We start from the raw sequence: 22,056 nt of genomic DNA, 5'->3' as shown, positions 1-22,056 counted from the left end.
TTTATTTAATTGAGTTATTGCCTTCACAAAGTGGTGCTAGTGGTAATACAAGTAATATTATCTAATAAGATTGAGTTGCTCTTTGTGCTGGGGACTATTCTGAACACTTTGCATAGAGTCTCATGTAATATCATCACAGTGTTCTGTGAGACAACACTGTTTTATCCTCCTTTCACTGATGAGAAATTGAAGCATAGAAAGGCTAAAACAGCTGATAAGTGACAGAGTAAAGTTGGATTCAAGTCCAGTGGTACTGACTCCAAAGGTCAAGCTTTTCTATTCAAACAGGCTGCTCTTTCATTAATGTGGTGAGTGAGAAGAGCTAATAAATGTCCTTTTCCCTAAGAAAATGATGTTGTGGAGACATAGGAATAACTAGCTCATTCATGTTTATAGCTCCAAGAGTAGTGGTGTATTTGAGATCTTGCACTATGATTTCCTAAAGGTGCCTTTAACTCTCATAGGACTCCCCTCCATTTGGCCGCAGCCCATGGTCACAGTGCAGTGGTCACTCTGCTTGCAGAGAGAAAATGCAACCTTAACCTGTGTGATGCCCAGAACAGGACAGCTCTGGTGAAGGTATGTGGTAGCCAACTCAACCAGCATGGGATGGATTTGACTCAGTTTACTTGACTGGAAATGAATTTACTACATTAACCTCATTTAAGTTAGCTAATTGCCAAAACCTACAAAATATTTAACCTTAATTCCTAGAATTTACTATTTCTTTGTGTGATCCTGACAGGCAGTACGAAGCCAGGAAGAAGAATGTGTACGTATTCTTCTAGAACATGGTGCCGATCCAGATATTTTGGACAACTATGGCAACTCTGCGCTCCACTATGCTGTTCACAATGAAAATGAGTCCATAATAACAAAGCTGCTTTTACACAAAGCAAATACTGAGTTACAAAACAAGGTATAGACCAAGTAATTTTTTTTTTTACAAAACATAGGAACTGCATTTTTTAAGCCACAAAACATTTTATTATCTATATCTCTCTGATATGTATGCATGCATACATTATCCTGAAGACTATACACAAGGGCCTATCACCACGATACAACTCTGAAGCCAAGTCAGGGAGATCTAGAGAACGATGGTGCCCACGGAAAGGCCAAAAGTCTGTCACTGCATCACGTATGCACCCCCGTTGGAAAAACTTTTCCTTAGTGCCTGGCAGTGGGTGTAGGCTCAGCACCCAAAAAAGACTGAATACATGATAGGTGCTGGGTACTCTGCATGGATCCAAGAAATGGGTGCTACTAGCCTGGGTACGAGGGGGACTTGAGACCCCTCAGCCAGCATGGTTACCCACGGAGAGAAGCAGCAGGCTGTCAGGGCCCAGGCACCCTAGGATCTGAAATCAGGGCAAGGGGTCAGGTCATGTCTTGACATCGAACAAGGGAATCCACATGTGTTGCTCACTATGCTGCCAGCTCTGAACCACTGTGGGCTCCCCGCGGCAAAAAGTCCTGCTCATTCTTGCATAGCTCGTCAGTGGGGCATAGCTGTATAGGGGAGCAGGTGAAAGGGAAGTCATTCGATCTGCTTTTCCATCTGGACATACATTACGTTCTGTAACCACAGCCCTGACATAGGTGGGTCACATGTACATATTGGAGGGTCGAGCACTCCCTGAATGAAAATGGTTTTAACTAATTGTCTAAAATTCCACTTTAAATAATAATGTGTCTAAAAGATGCAGTAGAGGGGCTTAGCATTTTTGTAGGGGTGTTTGCCAAGTATTTGTGCACTGACTTGGTTAAAGGTTATTTTTAAAAATTTTATTCCCAACCCTGTATTTTTTTCCTAATAATAAAAAGCACAGGACAACAAAATTTGCCTGGGAAATAGTCTTTATTTTAAAACTCAAAACAAAAGTAATATGAAAGAAGTCTGCTGCTGATGATGAATTTTTATTTCATAAACAATATTTTTCATAAAATGATTTCTCTCTCTCTGGCCAAGCCTGAGGAGGGAAAAGGGAAAAGGAAGAGAGCAATCATAAACACGTGGGCTAACTTGGAAATTTGGCTATTGAGGGTAATTGCCAATAGAAGGAAGAGCTGTTTTTCCCCCTTTAGTTTGTATGTACTCAGGTGCTCTTCAGTGTTTACAAATGATAATTCTTATTTGGTAAAGGAAAATTATGTGTTTTTTTTTGCCAAATTCTCAACATATGGAGGACATTGTATTTTTATTTCTGGCCCCCATTCTTCCGAAATGAAAACCAGACTGAAAGTGAATTTTAAAAAATGAATTTTCTCTTACTAAGGTAAGATAAAAAAATTCCATCTTCTAACTGGGGCAACCCAATGACCATTTAGTAATAAGCAATCAGAATTCATTTGAAGCCTATTTTTTTTTTAATTCAGAGCCCCTGTCCATAGTAATCCAAGTGAAGTAAGATTGCCGGATAGTGACATCGGGGTGCCAGGTACCACTGATAGCAGAGAACCAAGTAAATGTGCCTCACTGAGTAATATTCCATTGTGCATATGTACCACATCTTCTTGATCCAGTCATATAGACAATGGAATATTACTCAGTAGTCAAGAAAGATAAACACATGCAGTTTGCAGTAACATGGATGGAGCTAGAAGGCATCATGCTCAGCAAAATAAGTCAGAAAAAAGAAGAAAAATACTGGATGGTCTCACTCATAGCAGGAATTTAGAAAACCTAAATAAGATATCAGGAAAAAGACTAATTAATACAAAGTAAAAAACAAAATCAACAAGCAAATATAAACTAGAGACACACTACGGGTGCTAAGAGGTGGGGAGAGGAAGGATTAGGGTCAAAATAATGGGGGGTGCAATTGTATGGGGAATATAACCAAAATGAAAATGCATACATTGTGCAAAAATGAAAAATGAAGTAAGAATTATATAAAATATTAAAAAATAAAAATAAAAAAGAGCAACAATAAAAGGAATAAAAAAAAATGTGCCTCACTGGAAGAAAACCATCACCTTTAGTAGAAAATTCTCAAAATGATCCCTGCAACCCTTAATTCCTCAAATGTTAATGTTTGCCACAAGAAAGTATTGTTCAAAAGGGATTCAGCAAAGTTATACAGATTTTTTTAGAACTGGACATGTAATGTTTTGTAATTTTCTAAAGCAGTAAATGATCGTGGAATGTTTCTAGTGGAGCATAGTCCTTAACTTCTGCCAAAAGTAGGTTATTTGGATTATAATTTAAGAACCACTATTCCAGAGATGACCATTGAGATTATTAATTCAATAAAAAATGCTTCAAGCATTTATTACTGTTTCAGAATTTGGAGATACAGGGATGTAGGTCAGGTCTGGACACAGGGCAGGTTTTCTAGGATCCCATGCAGACCGGGTAAAGGAGGAGTTCTGGAGCCCTCGGGGGTTTTGCAGGTCTTTTATTGAGGTTAACCAGGCATATGGCAGGCAGGGGTGCTTGGGGGCCGGGAGGCTAGCAGGCCTCCCAGCCCCCAGCAGGTCTTCACTCTGTGGGCTCTCCGGCCTTCTCTCGGCTTCTGTTCGTTCTCGGCTTCTTGGCTTCTGCTTGCGTCCCTGTGATGCTGCCCTTAAAAAGCACAGTCTTAGCTCAGGTGAATCCCATCTACATCTGCCCACACCCTATTCCAGGTGCCCGCCATCAGGCATGCATTCAGGACCTCAAGGATCCATCATCTGTCCTGATGGCGGGAGGACAGAAAAGCCTGACATTTTCCTTACCCTACAAGGGCTTAAAAAAAAACAAGCATCCTATGGCCTCAAGAAATTCTTGGTTTAGATGGTGAGGAATAAAATAACTAAAGTATACCATGGTAAATTCTGTAGTGGAAGCAAGATTCTTGGGACCAAGAAATTCTTGACAAGAGTATTGGACAATAACTTTGCATCTGTTGAGGTTAGAGAGAGAAGTATTTTAAAGAGAAAGAACAGCAAATGTGAAGTGACTGGTGAGAAGGAAGGGGTTACTTTTAAATTGATTTTTCTTATATCTTTAAGTTCAGGAGATCTCTTTTAAGTTTAAAAAATTCAGTTTAAAATATGTGATTTTGTAAACCATAAATTGTTTTTGTTGTTTTACAGTGTGGCCATACACCACTTTTATATGCTATGATTCGAAACAAAAAACAAATGATAGAGATTTTGCTAAGCAAAGAAGCAAATATAAATGCTGTCGATAGGTTTGGAAGGTATGTATTTTAAACTTTATGTGATTCTAGAGTGGTAACAATTACTGAAACCAGAAAGATTAAATTAATAAGAAGCACATGGGTTTTAATTATTAATATCAACATATCCTGTTAGAAAGAGAACCAATTATTTTTTCCCAAATATTTTAATTGTGTGTGTGTGTGTGCACACATGTGCGCATATATTAAAGCAACATTAGTGTACAGCACTGTATAGAATTCAGAAGTAAAGGATCCCACCTATTCAGATGTATGTTACTATGCCACAACCACCACTATAACACCCACAACCCTCCCACATATGCATTGTGCACCCTCCCACACTGGGAATCTACACACTTCTCTCCATCCCCCACTGGCACATCAGTTCCACAGTCAGACTCCTAGGACTTGCCCTTGGAAAACCAGTTATTCTTACTGTGTAATATGAAGAACGACACAGCAGGATTCATAGTTCTTATGTTAGCTGATGACACAATCTGATTCTTTCAGTTGTATGCCCTTATGTTACCTCACATGGTTTCCTGTTGGTTTATTAGTCTTGTGAAGTGTGGACTCTAACTTTGAGTTTACTATATGACACCAACCTGAAATTGCACATCCTTCTAGTAATACGACTTTAGCCTTTCCATTTCAATATTTTTCCTTAAAAGATGCATATTAGACATAAAGAAAGGTTGATTTTATTTTTTGGATAATACTTGTTATAAATTGCTTTCTTTGAAGATTACTGATTATATTAGCTTATATCCCTATGTGAATATTAATTACTATTACTAGATACTAAAGGCTCATCATTTTTTTCCTTTGCCACTTCTAGTTTATTTTCCTGCTTTTACTTTTAATTGAAATGGGTGGAAGTAAGAAAGAAATTTCTTCTTTACAAAGAATAAGTTTTTCTTTATAAAGAAAATTCATAACTAGGTGACAGAGAAGAGATGTGTTTTAGATTCCACAGGCCTGGGTTTAATTCCTAGCTTTGCCACTTGCTAGGTGTGTGACCTTAGGAACATTGCTTATCATCAGCCAATATGCTCCTCATATGAAAAGGAAGATAATAGCACAATTGACACCTGAACAGCACAACTTGAAAAACTCACAAACTATAGCCTTGAAATACTGAAAATATTCAGAAAAAGTTAGATATGTCATGAATGCATAAATTACATGTAGATAATAGTCTGTTTTATCATTTACTACCATAAATTTTATACAAATCTCTTATAAAAAAAGTTTGTCAATACTTACACACTGTACACCATCTGTGTGTACAGACTGTGCATGTAAAGATGCAGTTTTAAATCATTAGAGCATAAAATTGACTACTATATACTAATGACTGACTGTAATAATTTAACATCTACCTCCTGTTTCTATTGCAGTGAGAAGGGGTGGGAGTTAATTTACGCTATCACTCAATATACTGCAATACTGTGAATGCATCTTATCAATTTCTTCATAACGTTTTCTCTTCTCTAGCTTTCTTTATGGTAATAATGTAAAGAAATACCAAAGATGCGTTAATCAACTGTCTATGGTATCAGTAAGACTTCTGGTCAATAGCAGTCTATAACTAGTTAACATTTGGGGTAGTCAAAAGCATGGATTTTCAGTTGTGCTGGGTGTCAGCACCCCAACCCCTACAAAGTGCAAAGGTCAACTGTATATCTTTTGAGGATCATTTTGTGTAAGATTGTTGATATAGCACTTAAGTTGATGCTTAGCAATGCATTATCAGCATCATTAACTGCAGCTATGAGTATTGTTACCATTATTATCAATATCACTGTTTTAAGCTTGCAAATAACTTTTACTTACCTGACCTTTAACTGATAATAACAGACTAAGGAAGAAATGGAAAATAATTCATTCAGAACTTCACCTATTTCAGATAAGTGATCTTGGCATTGTTTCTTGTCCATCAAAGGGCCTTAAATTAGCGGCTTCTACTGTGATGGGTCCCAATGGGACAAGAAGCCGCCTTTTAGCCTTCAAGTTAAGTTACAGAGATGAATACTTGCACACGTAAATGGTCAATTCTACAAAGACAGGCAAGGGATGAATTTGGTAGAATAGATCCAAGTAGCTCTCTAAGTAACTTAAGTTCCCAAGGGTGAAGTTATCTCTGCTATTTTAGCTCAGCCCTCACGCATGCTGTATGCCATGATTCACCAGTCGTCATTCATATTCTCCTCCGGCATGGCATTGATTGCTCTTCTAAAGATCTGCGTGGAAGGACTGCTGATCAGTATGCTCTTCTTCATGGTTTTATTAAGTGTTTACATTAAAATGTTAGCTATCACTAACCTGAGGATTAAAATAATTTAACTGCTGCTGCTTCTGTAACAGGTGGGATTTCATAGTTTGGGTAGGCAGTTGTGGAATGGCATTGCGGTAGTCCACAGCATCGGCCAGAAACCAAGCCATGACTAGACTAGTTGGGAGTAGCAGTGGGCACTTTTTAATCTTCATCCTTAGGGATTCTGATGTGATCCACTTCATTCCATCATAACTCTACAAAATCATGTCACAAAATCATGTCACATGTCTGATTTTTCTGACTAGATATTTGCATTTTGAAAAGTTCATTTTAGCAAAAAATCCTATACTTTCCTCTTAGATGCTATCGCCTATCTTTCCCCCTTGAATTTTCTAAGAACCTATGCAACGCGTTCTTTAAATCCATGAAAGACATTTCTTTTTCACAAGTTGCATGGAGGGCAAATGGTGAAAGGCATGCTAATCATTTTTTTGTCCCCATTGATTCTGTTGCTGCAGTGTTGCTCCTGAAACTGCTCTTGTAGTCTGGTCACTATTGACCTTTGCTCCCAGGATGCCTCTGCTGATCCAGATTCCTCCGTCTCCATGGTGATTTCCACTAGGACTTCAATGAAACGACTTTCTTTTTTTCGTATACATATGGTCATATGCTCAGCCACTATGTTCTTGCGGCCCCCCCTCCAAGCTTTAGCCACACACACCCTTATTCCCCACTCAAAAACTTAGCCTACACCTTGACCATGTCTGTCTTTTTTGTTAGCAGATATTATTTGGACCCACTCTCAGCTATCAGAGAAGTTGAAGCAGTGGTGCAGGAAGTGCTAAGATTATCCTTTCTCTTTTGGTACCAGATCTGTACCCCAAAGCTGCTTTACATCCTGTGGGACACCTTTTATAAGTTGTGGAAAGTGCCATATTGTCCTTCTCAGACTAGTGGGTGCTAACTGGTTCATTAAGGTTGATCCCTCAAATGATCTGTTTTTCATAATAGTGAAAACCCCCCAAGTGACTTGTATCTGTGTGAAGTTTCAAATATTTTTCAGAATCTCCTTCACAAGGAGGTAATTCAGTGGAATGGTTAGTTGGTTGTTAGGAAAGCTAAACCCCATCTGTGACTCTTCAATTTCCATGTATTATAAAAGCAGGTTGTGTCTTCCAGGTCAGTTGGATATGAACCTGGGGATTACATATCATTCTAAGGATGATCTACTAGTTATGAATTTGAAGAGGTAGAAAAGGAATAGAACTAGTCAAACCCAGGCTTGAATTTTTAGTTTTCTGTTCTTCATGTGATTGGTTATGGGAAAAAATTATGTTATCTAATGAGGTGATATATTTATAAATATAGTTACAAATTCTATAGTAGCTGAGATGCCTTTGAATTCTAAGCCTCAAGGGAAGAGCCATTCACTAGCCAAAATATAACATTTGGTTGTTAGAACCTATAAAAAAAGCACACATTTAATGAAGTTTGGTATCCCAAGTTCTACCAGTAAAGTTCAAAAAGAAATTATTTCATTGCTTCAGTATTTCTCTGAGCATTAGTTTTGTTTGTTTGTTTGTTTGTTTGTTGTTTTTGGGGTGTGGTGGGTATATTAAATTTCCTAATAACCCTGTTAATGGGACAGCCAGATATCTGTTTTAGAGGGGAAAAGGGAGACTAAGGGAAGTGATTTGTCCAGGATCAGATGGCTATTTGAAACTTGACATACAGATGCTTTCCATATTTTAATCTAACTCTAATTTCTGCACTCTACAGCATCTTTTCACCTTTAAGTTACCTGTTTGATTAAAAAAAATTGTCACACTTACACATTTGAAGTGTGTGGATAATTAAAGTTTTGATATTCTCTGTTATTACCTGAAATATTCTAAGAATAAAAATGTTGTTCACATGTGGACTTCTATTGAGTCCTGGACCTGCGACACCACGGTGAGGGAAATCAGACATGGGGGACTGTCATGTCCAGCATGCAGTGAATCTTTATTGTCTTAGTGCTCATTATATACTTTCTCAGAGTGCATTAGGCATAACATCAAAGTGTACCATAAAATGAATAGCTGAAATGATTAACTATTTTTCTTTGCTACTGATATTTGCCTACTCCCGACTTTTAAGTGCCAGGTGGTCAGCTCCTATATGTAATCTGATTGCTCATTAGCTAGAGCAGAGGAGTTTTGCTCCGAATTGGTTTTTGGCTGTGGAGATACTGAGGCATGACTCTACACAGATCACTTTCGGGGCACTCAACAGCAGGTCCAGTCACTCAGAGGTTTTCCTCCGTGATGCATGTGTTTTCACATGCCTTAGAGACTCGGGTCAAGACCCTTCTGTTCACAGTGCAGGGTCTCTCTCAACATTCACATAAGTATTAAAATTAGCAATTTTATTAATTTCCTTCCTTTACATATAGCAATCACAAAATAATACTTGACCATAAAAGTGGAAAGGACCAACAGAACAAAAAGAATGAAAAGAACGAAAAGGAAGAAATGAAGGAAAATGATAAAACGAAGGAAGAGAATGATCTAGGTAAGACTTCAGATAGTGAATTACTTTTGGTAGTGCTACCACAGAGGAAAAAATAAGCATACAGGAATTTTGAAAATGAAAGAGCAATAAAAAAGATGTACAAATTTCCTGTATATTTAAAATTTCTTAATTGCTTTGTTCTTCAGAATTAAAGAAATTACATGTAGTCATTTGAAATCTGAGACAGTATTGCCTTTCTAAAAAAAGTTCTAAAAATTTAAGTTTGTATATATTTCCTCTAATCACATTCAAACAATAGGACTTGTTTTAAAATATGTTTATTTTTATAGATTTATTTTTATTTATACAAGAACTGGGGTACAGGGCAGAGGTGCGGGAGGGTGAGAGGATTCAGCAGAGACAGAGCGGGGAGCAGAACAGGCAGATGGACCAAAGACACTACCGCGGGGAGCCGCGGGTGAGACAGGAGAGGCCTGCCTGCTGCGCCATTTGGGAATCTCCCTGACCAGATGGGAATCGAACCAGTGCTGCAGAGGCTGTGGACAGCTCCACAGTGCTGCGCTTAACCCACTGCACCACCAGGGAGGCCCCTAAACTATGTTTCTAGTTTTATAAGAAATTAAGGGAATAATTAGAAACCAGTAATCTATAATCAGTATGTTATTATACATGTGTGATAGTTTTATTTTTACATAATTATTCCAGTTACCTGTTGGTGTCACAACTATTATAAAGAGGAATTAAATAAACCCTGCTTAGTTGAAGAAAATTGACTATGTGAGCCTTTCATTTTCTTTACAGGAACTTTTATGCTGTAGAACATATTATCACTCATCAGTATTCTTTATTTTTAAATTCTTTTTAATATAGAGTTGTTACTTGTTTCATATTATTTCCTGATATCCTTGTTTCATCTGTATCTTTTATGCATTTAGTTGAATGGACAGAAGTACACACATTTTCAGGACCAGGATCAAGCACAGATTCAAGTAAAGGTATTCTGTGAAATATCATTTTGACAGTAATTATGTCTGACATATCAACCCTCAAGATAAGAATTTCATTTCATGTGGTTGTGTCAGAGGTTCCCTGACCACACCAGCTCGGGTTATTCACTGAACTGACAGGACTCAGCATATAGTAGTTTTCATGAATGTGATTGATTTTTTAACATTTATTCATTTATACAAGGACTGGGGTACAGGCCAGAGGTGCAGGAGGGTTTGAGAATTCACCAGAGACAGAGCAGAGAGCAGAACAGGCAGACGGACTGAAATACACTGCTGAGGGGAGCAGCGGGCAGGACAGGAGAGGTCTGCTGTACCATGTGGGAATCTCACTTGTTGGCCGGGAATCAAACTGGCACTGCAGAGGCTGCGGACATCTTCACAGTGCTGCATTCAACCCGCTGTGCCCTGGGGAGGGGAGGCCCCTCATGCTTGGGATTTATTATAGTGAAAGGATGCAAGGAAAACTCAGCAAAGTGAAAAGATGTCTAGGGCAAACTCTGAAGGAAAACAGGTGCAGGCTTTTAAGCATCTTTTCCCTGTGGCATTCTCAGAATGTGCCTAGTTCCACCATCTCAAAATATGACAGCACATGTAAAGTGGGTGTCTGCCAGCCTCAGTGTTCCAGTGTTTTGCTGTAGCCTAGACATCCTCTCCCTAGCATGAACTGAAATTCCACTTCCCCAGAAAGAAAGCAAATGTTCAGCAGAAACCACATTGCTTGTACTCCTAATTTAGCACAATTGGGGAATAGAGGGAACCTTCCCCAAATCCACTTTCCCAGACACCCACCAAGGGTCAGCCATTTCAAGCAGGAATTTCTAAGGAGAGCAGTCTCAGGCTCACTGCCTGAAATCTTTCTAGTAGTTATGCTAACCTTAATGTTTGGCTTTATCTTAAAATTTTATTTTAATAGGCAATATAAAGATATAACATAGTATTAGTTTCAGTTGCATCATCCACCTTAAATTACAGTGCTGGTTACATTTTTGATTTTTGACGAGTGCTTAACAGATATTTATACAGAAACTACTATGGTTATGATAGATAATTACAATGTATTCTTTATATTTTCTTACTCTTTCAGGATAATTCTGAGACAAAATAAGCATTGCAAGTTCTGATATAAAATTAAAATAAAAATTGCTTATTAGGCGGATGATCTAATTTGATTCTTATTATGCTGAATCCCATTGTAATTAGAAAACAACGTAGTCAATAATATTTATCAGATTTTTCCTCTTAAGTTTAAAATTAAAAGAGCTTATTTTATATATAATCATGTACATCAGCTAGGGAGATAATACCCGTATTTGCTTACTTTATTCTCATTTTTGAAGTGACTGTGCCTTGATAAATTATTATGTGGTAGTAGCAGGTCAGAGGAAACCCTTTGGAAAAAAAAGTCTTTAGAAAAGTTTTAGGTTTACAGCAAACCTGAGCAGAAAGTACAGAGTGCCTGTATATCCTGGCTCCCACACATGTGCAGCCAAATGTGCTGTTGACATCTTGCACCACAGTTGTACCTTTATAAAAATGTGTGTGTCTACACAGACTCATCATTGTTACCCAGAAGTCATAATTAATTTTAACACTAGGGTTCCCTCTCAGGGCTGTATATTTTATGTATTTTGAAAAATGTATATCGACATGGATCCACAATTGTTGTATTGTACAGAATACAGAATAGTTGCATCGCTCTACGTATCCTCTGTGCTCTGTCTACTCATCTCTCCCTTCTTTCTAACCCCTGGAAACCACTGATCTTTTTACTGTATCCATAGTTATGCCTTTGTTAGAATTTCATATATATGGTATCACACAGTTTCATATATATGATATCATACAGTTCATATATATAGTGTATCATACCATACAACTTAAAATGTTCGCATATAAGATGTTCCTTGTTCTCTCTGGTTTTTGCTGCTATTCATAAGCATAGCATGTGACACTAATACCTTACAAACTAAAAATCCTAATTTCTATAAATGATGGATGTATAATGGGGAGGGTTGAGAAATATGACATCATTCACTACTATGCAGCATTAACTGAACCATCCTATTCTATGAAGTATATCCAGAGAGACTATTTATGGAAGGAGATAGTCTCCACAGGCTGTACTTTATTAAACTAGAGTCACAGTCTGAAAGTGTTTCCTGATTTTCCTGCTGCATTGTATAGTGTCTCTGGACCAAGTTTCCTTGTTTTTTTAAATTGACGACATAGCATTACTTTACATCCTTGTTTGTTTTCTCACAATGTAGGTTTTCTTCTCTCAGATGTGGTCACTATAGTTTTCCTGCCACCAAAGTACCCATAGTCCTCCATCATAGTCCATGTTTTAATGTAAACTAAGTGGTGTTGACTGAAAACCTGGAGAAGTTGTGTTATGTCACAGCAAAATTATTTTACTCGCCTCTAAGTGTTTCTATTGGTGGCTATCCAGAACATTCATGCTGTTTAGAAGATTGTCAGTTTATGATGCTGATTCTGCTAATGATACCATTTTGTGTCAGTTCTATAGGTTTGACTAGAATTATGCTCACTGTAAATAGCAATTGACTGTTGGTACTAAATGTCATTAAATATACTTTGATAAGTGATATCAGATGTCTTGCTGTTCATAAATATAAAGGAGGGGGGAGCCCAAGAGTTCTTTCTAGTATTGTCTCCAAGTTGGTCCCTAAGGAATATTTGTTAGCTGTCTTATACTCTTAATATTCTGTACATTTTCTACTGTTGATTAAAATGTGTTTTTTTCTTTACTAGCAAAAGAGAATTTTCACAAGGACACTGTTAAGAGGTAGGATTTTACAGATTTTAAAAATGTCTCAACTGATGGAATGCAGAGAAAAGCAATCAATATTCATTGAGTGTTTTATTTCAGGCTAGACACTGTGTTATGTGCTTCCCATTTGTTATCTCATATAGTTGTTTCAATAGCTTTGCAAAGTAACTGCTGTCCCAGCCCACTTTTTACCAATTAGGCAACTGTGCTTCAGGATGCATTGCATGTGACAATAATGCCTTGCAAACTAGTTGGTTTGTAAGGCAAACTTAGTTCATCCACGATTCCATAGTTAAGAAGGTATTTGCTCCATGACATGACCATTAGCCTGCCTGCCTTCCCTGTCCATTCTCTTGTCCCTAGGTACTTGTGCTGCTCTGGCATGAATATATAGACCCAACTCAAACCAACTCAGAAAGTTCAATTTAGTTATGTGTTAATTTTTATTTTCAGGTTTCCCTAAGAAGCTGGCTTAGTCCAAGCATTTGTCCCACTACATTTAACAATGGCAGTGGTAACTAAAACTTTGCACTTACCATCAAAAGTTTTAGGGTAGATCTCAGCTATGGTCATAGACTGCAGGTTTTACATCAGCAAGACTCAATCATGTAGGTCTTCTTAGGTGTAAAGATATTTTATGGTCCTTGAGATAAATTGTTCTTCTTTAGGTGAAGATGATCTGTGGTTTATAGAACAGCTTATGTTAACCTCAGCATCTATTTAGAGGATATTTCTCATGGATTTCTATACTTTGTGACTTCATAGTTTGGTGTAATCATTAGGCTAGTAGCCTTGGCTAGTACTCTGTATGTAGTCTTTTCATGTTTGGTATACCCTTTTTTATTCTTCCGTCATAACTTTTCTATAAGGTCTGTAAGCTTTTCTTGATTTTTTTTTTAATTCTCTGCTGTACTTGATGATTGTTTTGGTCTATTTTTTTCTACCTCTACCAGGGAGTTATTCTCCAATTTCTTATAGCAAAATAAAAAGCATGTAGAATTTCAGAATTTTAAAGAATCTTAGAGATTCAGTCAATCAAATGCCCTGTGTTTATCTTCTGGGCCAAATAGCTGTTCAAATGAATAATTGAAATTCAAAAAGATTAAACTGATTTCTTTGGGTATGGAATATGGCAAAAATGAGATTTAAACTCAGATTGTTCCTTTTTATTTATTTATTTATTTTTAAGGATTATTTATTTATTTTTTAAAGATTTATTTATTTTTATTTATACAAGCACTGGGTACAGTCAGAAGTGCGGGAGGGTGAGAGAATTCAACAGAGCCATAGCGGGGAGCAGAGCAGGCAGAAGGACCAAAGTACACTGCTGAGGGGAACAGCGGGCAGCAGGAGAGGTCTGCGCGCCATGTGGGACCCTCCTCTGGTGGCCGGGGAGCAGCCGGGGATCGAACCGGGCGCTGCAGAGGCTGCGGGCAGCTTTGCAACCCAACACTCAACCGCTGCGCCACTGGGGAGGCCCAGATTTTTCCTTTTTAAAAGAGATTGTCTCTAGGTGAGTTTTTAATAAAAGAGAGGTGGGAATTGGATCTAGTGAACACAATGGAAGAAGATAAGAATGAATTAGCAGAGGCGGCCAAACTTCAATACCACCACCAAGTTGATAGGAATAAGGGTTTTAGAAAAGAGTTACAAAATATTGGGGTTTATGCAAGTTATATAAAGAGAAACTACAGGAACAAGTATGTTGGGAATATTAAGTAGAGGCATATTAAATAGAAAGTTTAAAGGAGACTTAAATAGTTTGCTGCTTTTTTGTTGAATTGAGGGAACTAGCATACTTCATTTATATCAAAACACATAAAAACAATATGAGCCACCAGGAAGTGTCTCTGTATAGAAAATAGGATTGTGATATCCTCCTCCACCCCAAGTGACAGAAGCTGCCTTAGATCCCCCACACCTACCACGGTAGTTGAGATTACTAACCTACACAGATCTTTCACCTAAGGCAGGTGTTTCTTAGTCTCGGCCTCTCTTTCCATTTCACCGATGTCCCTGTCCATGTGCTGGCAGGGTTGCATGGAGCTAGGATGACTGTCAGGTCAGTCACAGGGCCTCATCTGACTGCTTGATCACAGGCCTATGTTGGCAGTGAGTGCATAAGCTTTGTTTCGCTTATTTTCCAGCAGCAGGGAAATAACCTACTCTTGGTCATTTGAGCCCAGCCCAGCCTTGTTTCTGGAATCTGTGCCGTCATAGGTTGAAGATTTAGAGGTTGGAGACTGCCACTGAGCCTGGTAGATGTGGGGGAATGGGAGCCCTGTAGTAAGGGAGATATTTAAATTGTATGCAAGGGAAATAGTGGCAGAACTCAGGACATTGTCTTTGCAGTAGTCTCTCTCCTTGGGTATCTGAGTACTTATGAACATTTTTAAAGGCTTGCCAGTTTATGGGGACCTGAAAAAGGCAGGACCTATGTAGGAAAAATAATCAGAATTTATAATTTTTAATGTTTTAATTTCTCTGAGATTAGTAATTATTCTTTGACTTCAGTACATTTAGTTTTCAAACATTTTAGGGAACTCCCTATACAATTTTAGAGTGAAGGGAAGGAATGAATCCTAATAAGTGGTTTGCATGCTGAAGGAATAAGACTGCCATTTTTGACTGACATAGATTGGTCTTTGAACCAAGGACAGGTTATGAAGAAGAAACAGTATACCTTTCTTCTTTCTTTAGGTTATCAGGTTTATTGTAGTTCAGATAATAAAAGTTATGCCATCTATTAATTGGATTTTCAATTTAACCATCAGTACTTTTTGTAAGAACTACTTTTTTCTCTAAATTTTTTTGTTATGGGCACAAGAATGGAATTTTATTGGACATTTTACAGGCTGGGGGAAATAGAGGTAGAAATAGATACAAAAGGGTTTTTTTTTTGAAAAAAAAAAAAAATAGATCCCAAATTTGAATTATATAAAGAAAATTGATTTAGCATGTAGGTAGCCGAAGTTTCACTTGATTTTTCAATGTAGAAATGAAATTTTTGTTGTATATTTTATCTCTAAAGGCGTCCCATGAAACTAAACTTTGATGATTCGTGTTCTACATTATCCAAAATCGTAGATTTTGAAACTAAGGTAATGTGAGCTTTGTGAAATGTTCTGCTGTATTTCGTTTCCATTTAGTATCTCAGTGTGGCATTCATTCATTCATGAATTATTGCCCCATTGGTTTCCTTTTTTCTTTCTATCTTGAAAGAAGCTGACTTTAGTAATACATGTTTTAATGTTTATTGGGGTAAATTTGATTTATAACACTGTATATATTCTATGGATATAGTTTCACACCTCAAAAAATGTATGTTATTATACCACACCCACCACTAAAGCCCCTATAATCCTGCACCATATTCACTGGGCCTCATCATCACTTCACTTCCTCTCTGCCCCTCTGGTAGCCTTGTTTCTATTGTCATATTTTAAGGGTTCATTTTGGTTTGTTCTCTTACTTTGCTTCTTTATTAAATTCTACAGATAAGTGAAATTATCTAGTTATATAGTCTTATAATCATGAAAGTCTTATAATCATGAAAGGGATCAAAAAAGAGTCAAAATGAGAGAGATTGTTATAAAAACCTGACAGAAATAGTGAGGTTGAGTGAGAGCAGGAAATTTATAAGAATGTAGGAGGCGAGTCCACAGGAATGGAGGGAGCAGACCCCATCATGGATGTGTGCCTGAAAGAGCCTGAACCTGTCAGGGACAGATGCAGTGGGGGCAGCCATCAGCGTACCCCCGGAGAGTGGGGGCAGCCATGGGCGTACCCCCAGAGTGGCAGCAGCCACAGGTGTGCCCCAGGGGAGTAATCTTATTTTTGTGGACGTCCCCACAATGGGGAGGAACTCCCCTAGACCTGAGCATCCTCAGGCCTCGACATATTATCTGTCTTTGGCATTCCCTCTTCTCTGGGTGGAAGGCAGGCTGCCTCAGAATTCCTATTTAAGAAGAACAGCTTGCATTTAGCCCACATATGGTTAATTTTACTACCATTTAACAAGAAACCCCTGTAGCATTTATGATGAGTTGCAATGCAAGACCAAGAGGCCTAGCTCTGACACTGTAAGATCTAAGATAGGGCCTCCCTTGGTGGTGCAGGCGGTTGAGCGCCAAGCTGTGGGACTGCCGACAGCCTCTGCAGTGCTGGTTCGATCCTGGCTGGCCAGTGAGGGTCCCACATGGCGCGGCAGACCTCTCCTGTTGCGCCCACTGCTCCCCTCAGTAGTGTGTTTCATCAGTGTGCCTGTTCTGTTTCCCACTTTGTCTCTGGTGAGTCCTCTCACCCTCCCGCACATCTGGCCTGTACCCTGGTTCTTGGATGAATAAATAAATAAATCTTTAAAAAAAAAAAAAAGACCTAAGATAGCTGACTGGATTTGTGTTAGTCCCTCACAAATCTTGAAGGTAAGGCAGATATAACAATAACCTTCAGAGTTGAACCTCGAGTTAAAGGCTTGGGTCCACTTATTAACCAAGGAGAGGAAAGCTTCTTCCCATAGCAAGGGGAGGAAACTATCAAATTACCAGTGACATAGGAAGGTACTTAGAAGACAAGAATTCAGAGAGGGGGAACTTTCAGAGGGGGAGCACTACCTGACCAAAAACAAGGCCGGATGGGTTACTGGCTACTTGTGGCTCATTGCAGTTGATTATGATGAAAAGGAGGTAGTGAAAAAATGTGGTTCGAGTTAGGGAAGAGCACTAGAAAATTGGTCATGAAAAGCAGGTCCAGGTCTCGTTTTTACAATCCCAAGAGGTGGAGAGCTGTGGGGTGGGACATGTGGAATGCTTATTAGGAGTTCCTGCATTGCTGTACCCTTCTTGCGGTTGGCAGGACTAGAGCTAACCCAGGGTGCACGCCAACTTATCCTTTCACGGGAGACTTCTAGAAAGCAGCAGCCGGCCCTAGTGGCCTTTTACATGGCTGACCCGCGTCGACTTTTTTTTTTTTTTTTTTTTTTTGCGGCAAGAGTGAGACCTAGTTTGAAAACAGAACTCAGGAGCCAGCTCTGTTCCCCAGGTAGAGAGGGAACAGCGGCTCGACTGAGATTATTAGCAACGGAGTGAGGCAAAGAGAGAGGCATGAGGTGTTCACTCGGTTGGGCTTAGGGCAACTGGAAGGTCGTGCTTCCATGTTTTGGGACCCGCCAAAGAGTAGCCTTGGCCTGAGCCCCTCAGTCTTTGTAGGACAGCCAAACAGTCGCCAAACACCAACTCCTCTCAAAAAGGAGGTTATAATAGCATGAAGATAGAGAAAACTGGAGAAATCTTACTGATGCCATGGAAAACCAAATGTTGGGAGCCAAAATGATGTGGTTTGTTGGAGTGCAGGGTCCTTGGGTTCACCCTGGGAAAGTTTTCACCAGAGCTCCTGTTTCAGTGACATGCAGCGAGTTTCTCCACGAGACAGAGGTGATGGTTATATTTATTTTTTTAAAGATTTATTTTATTTATACAAGAACCGGGGTATAGGCCAGATGTGCAGGAGGGTGAGTGGATTCAACAGAGACAGAGCAAGGAACAGAACAGGCAGATCTACTGAAATACACTGCTGAGGGGAGCAGCAGGTGAGATAGGAGAGGTGCGCTGCGCCTTGTGGGTTGCTCCGCGCCTGTGGGGATCGAACCGACACTGCAGAGGCTGTGGACAGCTTCACAGGACTGGGCTCAACCGCCTGCACTGTCAGGGAGTCCCCAGTAGTTATATTTTTTTTTTTTGAAGGCTTAAAGTTTGACTTTATTTATTTTTTTTTAAATAATAAATTTTATTTTTATATTCCCCATACAATTGCAGCCCCCCCATTCTGACCCCAATCCCTCCCCTCCTGCCCCCGCCCCCCTAAAAGTGTCTCTGGTTCATAGTTTTTTATTGATTTTGATTTTCACTTTCTTATACTTATTCATTTTCCTGGTCCCTTGTTTAAGTTTTCTAGATTCCTGCTATGAGTGAGACCATCCGGTATTTTTCTTTTACTTTTTGGCTTATTTCGCTGAGCATGATCCCTTCCAGCGCCATCCATGTTGCTGCAAATTGCATGTGTTTATCTTTTTTGAATGCTGAGTAATATTCCATGGTATATATGTACCACATCTTCTTGATCCATTCATCTATTTTTGGGCATTTGGGTTGTTTCCAAAGCTTAGCTATTGTAAACAGTGCTGCTATAAACATAGGGGTGCAGGTGTTCTTTGGAATTGATGTTTCTGTGTCCTTTGGGTAAATACCTAGGAGTGGAATTGCTGGATCATATGGAAGCTCTATGTTTAGTAGGTCCAGTATATATATATATATATATATATATATATATATATATATATATATATCAGGTTTATTAGAAAAGGAACAGGACAGTAAAAGACACTTGCATAGACACAAGTGGGCAGAAAGAGCTGTTCCAAAAGGGACACGTTTGCTAAGAGAGGCCTGCATGGTTGCAGGTGGGCGGCATTGAGGAGAGCCACCTCCACTGAGGGAGGTCAGTGAGGAGAAGTCCTGGCATGGTGTAGGTCATGGACAGGCAGGAAGGCTGCTGCCCTGCAGAGGGAGAAGGTTGGTGAGAAGAAGACCCTGCATAGTCACAGGTGGGCAGACAGAGTGCTGCCCTGTTGTGGGAGCTGCCTTAGGTTTTATAATCTTCAGGAAGGGCCTAATCTTTGTGGGTGGATGGTTTGTGCCTCTATGGCTGTCTGATAGTTTCTGGGTGTTGCACCTCCTGATCTGGGCGTTGATGACTAAGAGTCTTGGTTTCTGTAACTGGGTAAATGGATTACGCTAATCCCTTCTACCCTTACCTCCTTGTATGAGTTAGGTTCTTGGCCTTGTATCCCCTTTCCTCCATCACTCTGACATTGATCATGCAATATAGGAGAAAAAAGATTACAGGAGGTATACAATTTCAAGAATGCCTGGGGGAGGGGCTCCTTGGTGGTGCAGAAGTTTCAGTCACAGTACTGTGGGGCTGTCTGCAGCCACTGCAGCATGGGTTCAAACTCTAGCGGGGGAGGTGACCTACATGGTGCAGCAGACCTCTCCTGACTGGCCTGCTCCTCCCCTTAGCAGTGTGTTTCAGTCGGTATGCCTTTTCTGTACCCCACTCTTTTTCTGGTGAAGCCCCTCGCCCCCACACCTCTGGCCTGTACCCCAGTTCTTATATGCATAAATAGATAAATGTTTTTTGTTTTTTTTTAAGATTTATTTATTTATACAAGCACTAGGTACAGTCAGAAGCGCAGGAGGGTGAGAGAATTCACCAGAGCCAGAGCAGGCAGACTGACGAAGTACACTGCTGAGGGGAGCAGCGGGCATGGCAGGAGAGGTCTGCACGCCATGTGGGACCCTTACCGGTGGCCATGATCGATCCAGCGCTGCAGAGGCTGCGGGCAGCTTTGCAGCTCAGCGCTCAACCACTGCACCACCGCCACTGGGGAGGCCCAATAGATAAATCTTTTTTAAAAAAATGATTGCATGGGGGCTAGAGGGAGGTGGAGTGGGAGGAGAAGGATGAGTCTGTTTACCAGAGATAATAGCATACATAATCTATACATAATCTGCTTAAACTACTTCTCAGATCCCTTTGGAATGTCTTGATGTTATCTTGAAACATTTCCTAGGCCATCCCTGCACACAGACCAACACATCCTATCAATGGCTACCTAGGCATCACCAGGCCTACTTCACAGTGGGGCCCGTTGTCCTTGGGGCCATCATTCAGTAATGTAGTGTACAACTAGATCGGTTTAAATATAGATTAATCAGAACATTCCAGGTCAAGGTACAAACTGGTCAGAATATTCCAACATAATGACTGTGCCGTCATTGAGGAAGAAAGATCCAGGCACAGCACCCACACATATGAATTTTCTCCAATGTCTGTTTTCAGATTTGATAGTAGCTGTCTGATGTATTTTGGTGCTCCTTTGTTTGTTGAGTACATATTGATGAGTGTTATGTCTCCCTGTTGTATTGTTCCCTTTATCATGGTATAGAGTCATTCCCCATCTCTTTTTACTTTTTTAAGCTAGATGTCTATTTTGTTTGATATGTAAGTATGGCTTTTCCTGCCTTCCTTTGGGTGTCATTTACTTACAGGATAGTTTTCCATTCCTTTACTTTCAGTCTACCTTTCTCCTTGGTACTTAAATGTGTTTCTAGGAGGCAGCAGAAGATTGGATTCAGTTTCCTAACCCAACTATGTACTCTGTGTCTTTTTATTGGTGAATTCAGTCCATGAATGTTTAGAGTAATTATTTGCATATGAAAGTCCATCACTGCCATTTTGTTCCAAGATGTGATTCTTTTAATTCCTCACTAAATTGCATTTGTCCCTCTCTCTGCTTTAGATCCTAAAGTTTCTTTTAATATTTCTTGGAGGAGAGGTTTAATGGATACAAACTTCCGATCTCTCTCTTGTATAAAAAGGAAAGCCTTGTAGGATAGAGTATTATCTAGCATTCTTTTTCCTTATGAGTATTTTGAATGTCACTTCATTATCTTCCTGCCCATATTGTTTCTTCAGGGAGATATGTTTGTTTTATCAGTGTTCTTTTATAGGTTATCTGTTTCTTCCACCCCATCAGCTTCATTATTTTTTCTGTATCTTAGAATTTTTGGGTTTTCACTATTCTGTGACTGGCAGTAGTTTTCCTTTTATCTCGGTAGTGTTACAGGGCAACCCAAATATGAAACAGGTTGCTTGACTGTGGGTCCTCACCCGTGAGCTTAAAAGGGAGTTATAATAATACTCAACTGCAGGCACAAAACAAAAAGGTTAATAAAGGGTTTATTTACAAAAGAAGGGGAAATGAAGAAATGATTAACTCAGGGACAAATATGGAGATAATTCATGAATGCATCCTACTAGTTCCACTGAGCTGGAATCCCAATGGCAAAAAGCCAAGAGTCAAGCCAAGAGCTGAGAGGCCATGGGGAACACCAAGGCCCACATGTCTGGTTTTATACCAAGCCTGGCTGCTAGCTCCACCCTCAGTTCCCAGAAACTCTCCTTTGGGTGATGATGGGATTTGTAGTTCCCAGTGTCTCAATGGCTTTGGTCTGGAGTTGGGGTGGAGTCCACAAAACCCGTGTGGAGCTTGTTCAGGACATAATTTCCCCCTAACAGTAGCCTAGCGTTTCCTTTGCTTCCTGTATTTCTATGTTCATTTCCTTTTTCAAGGTTGGGAATTTCTCAGGCGCTATTTCCCTAAATCAATTCTCAGTGCCATTCTCTTTCTTCTCCATCTTTGATTCCTGTGATTCATGCTGTCAGATCATTCTC

Source organism: Talpa europaea (assembly GCF_964194135.1).
Source record: "Talpa europaea genome assembly, chromosome: 14".
NCBI classification, from domain to species: Eukaryota; Metazoa; Chordata; class Mammalia; order Eulipotyphla; family Talpidae; genus Talpa; species Talpa europaea.
This window is presented reverse-complemented; position numbering follows the sequence as displayed.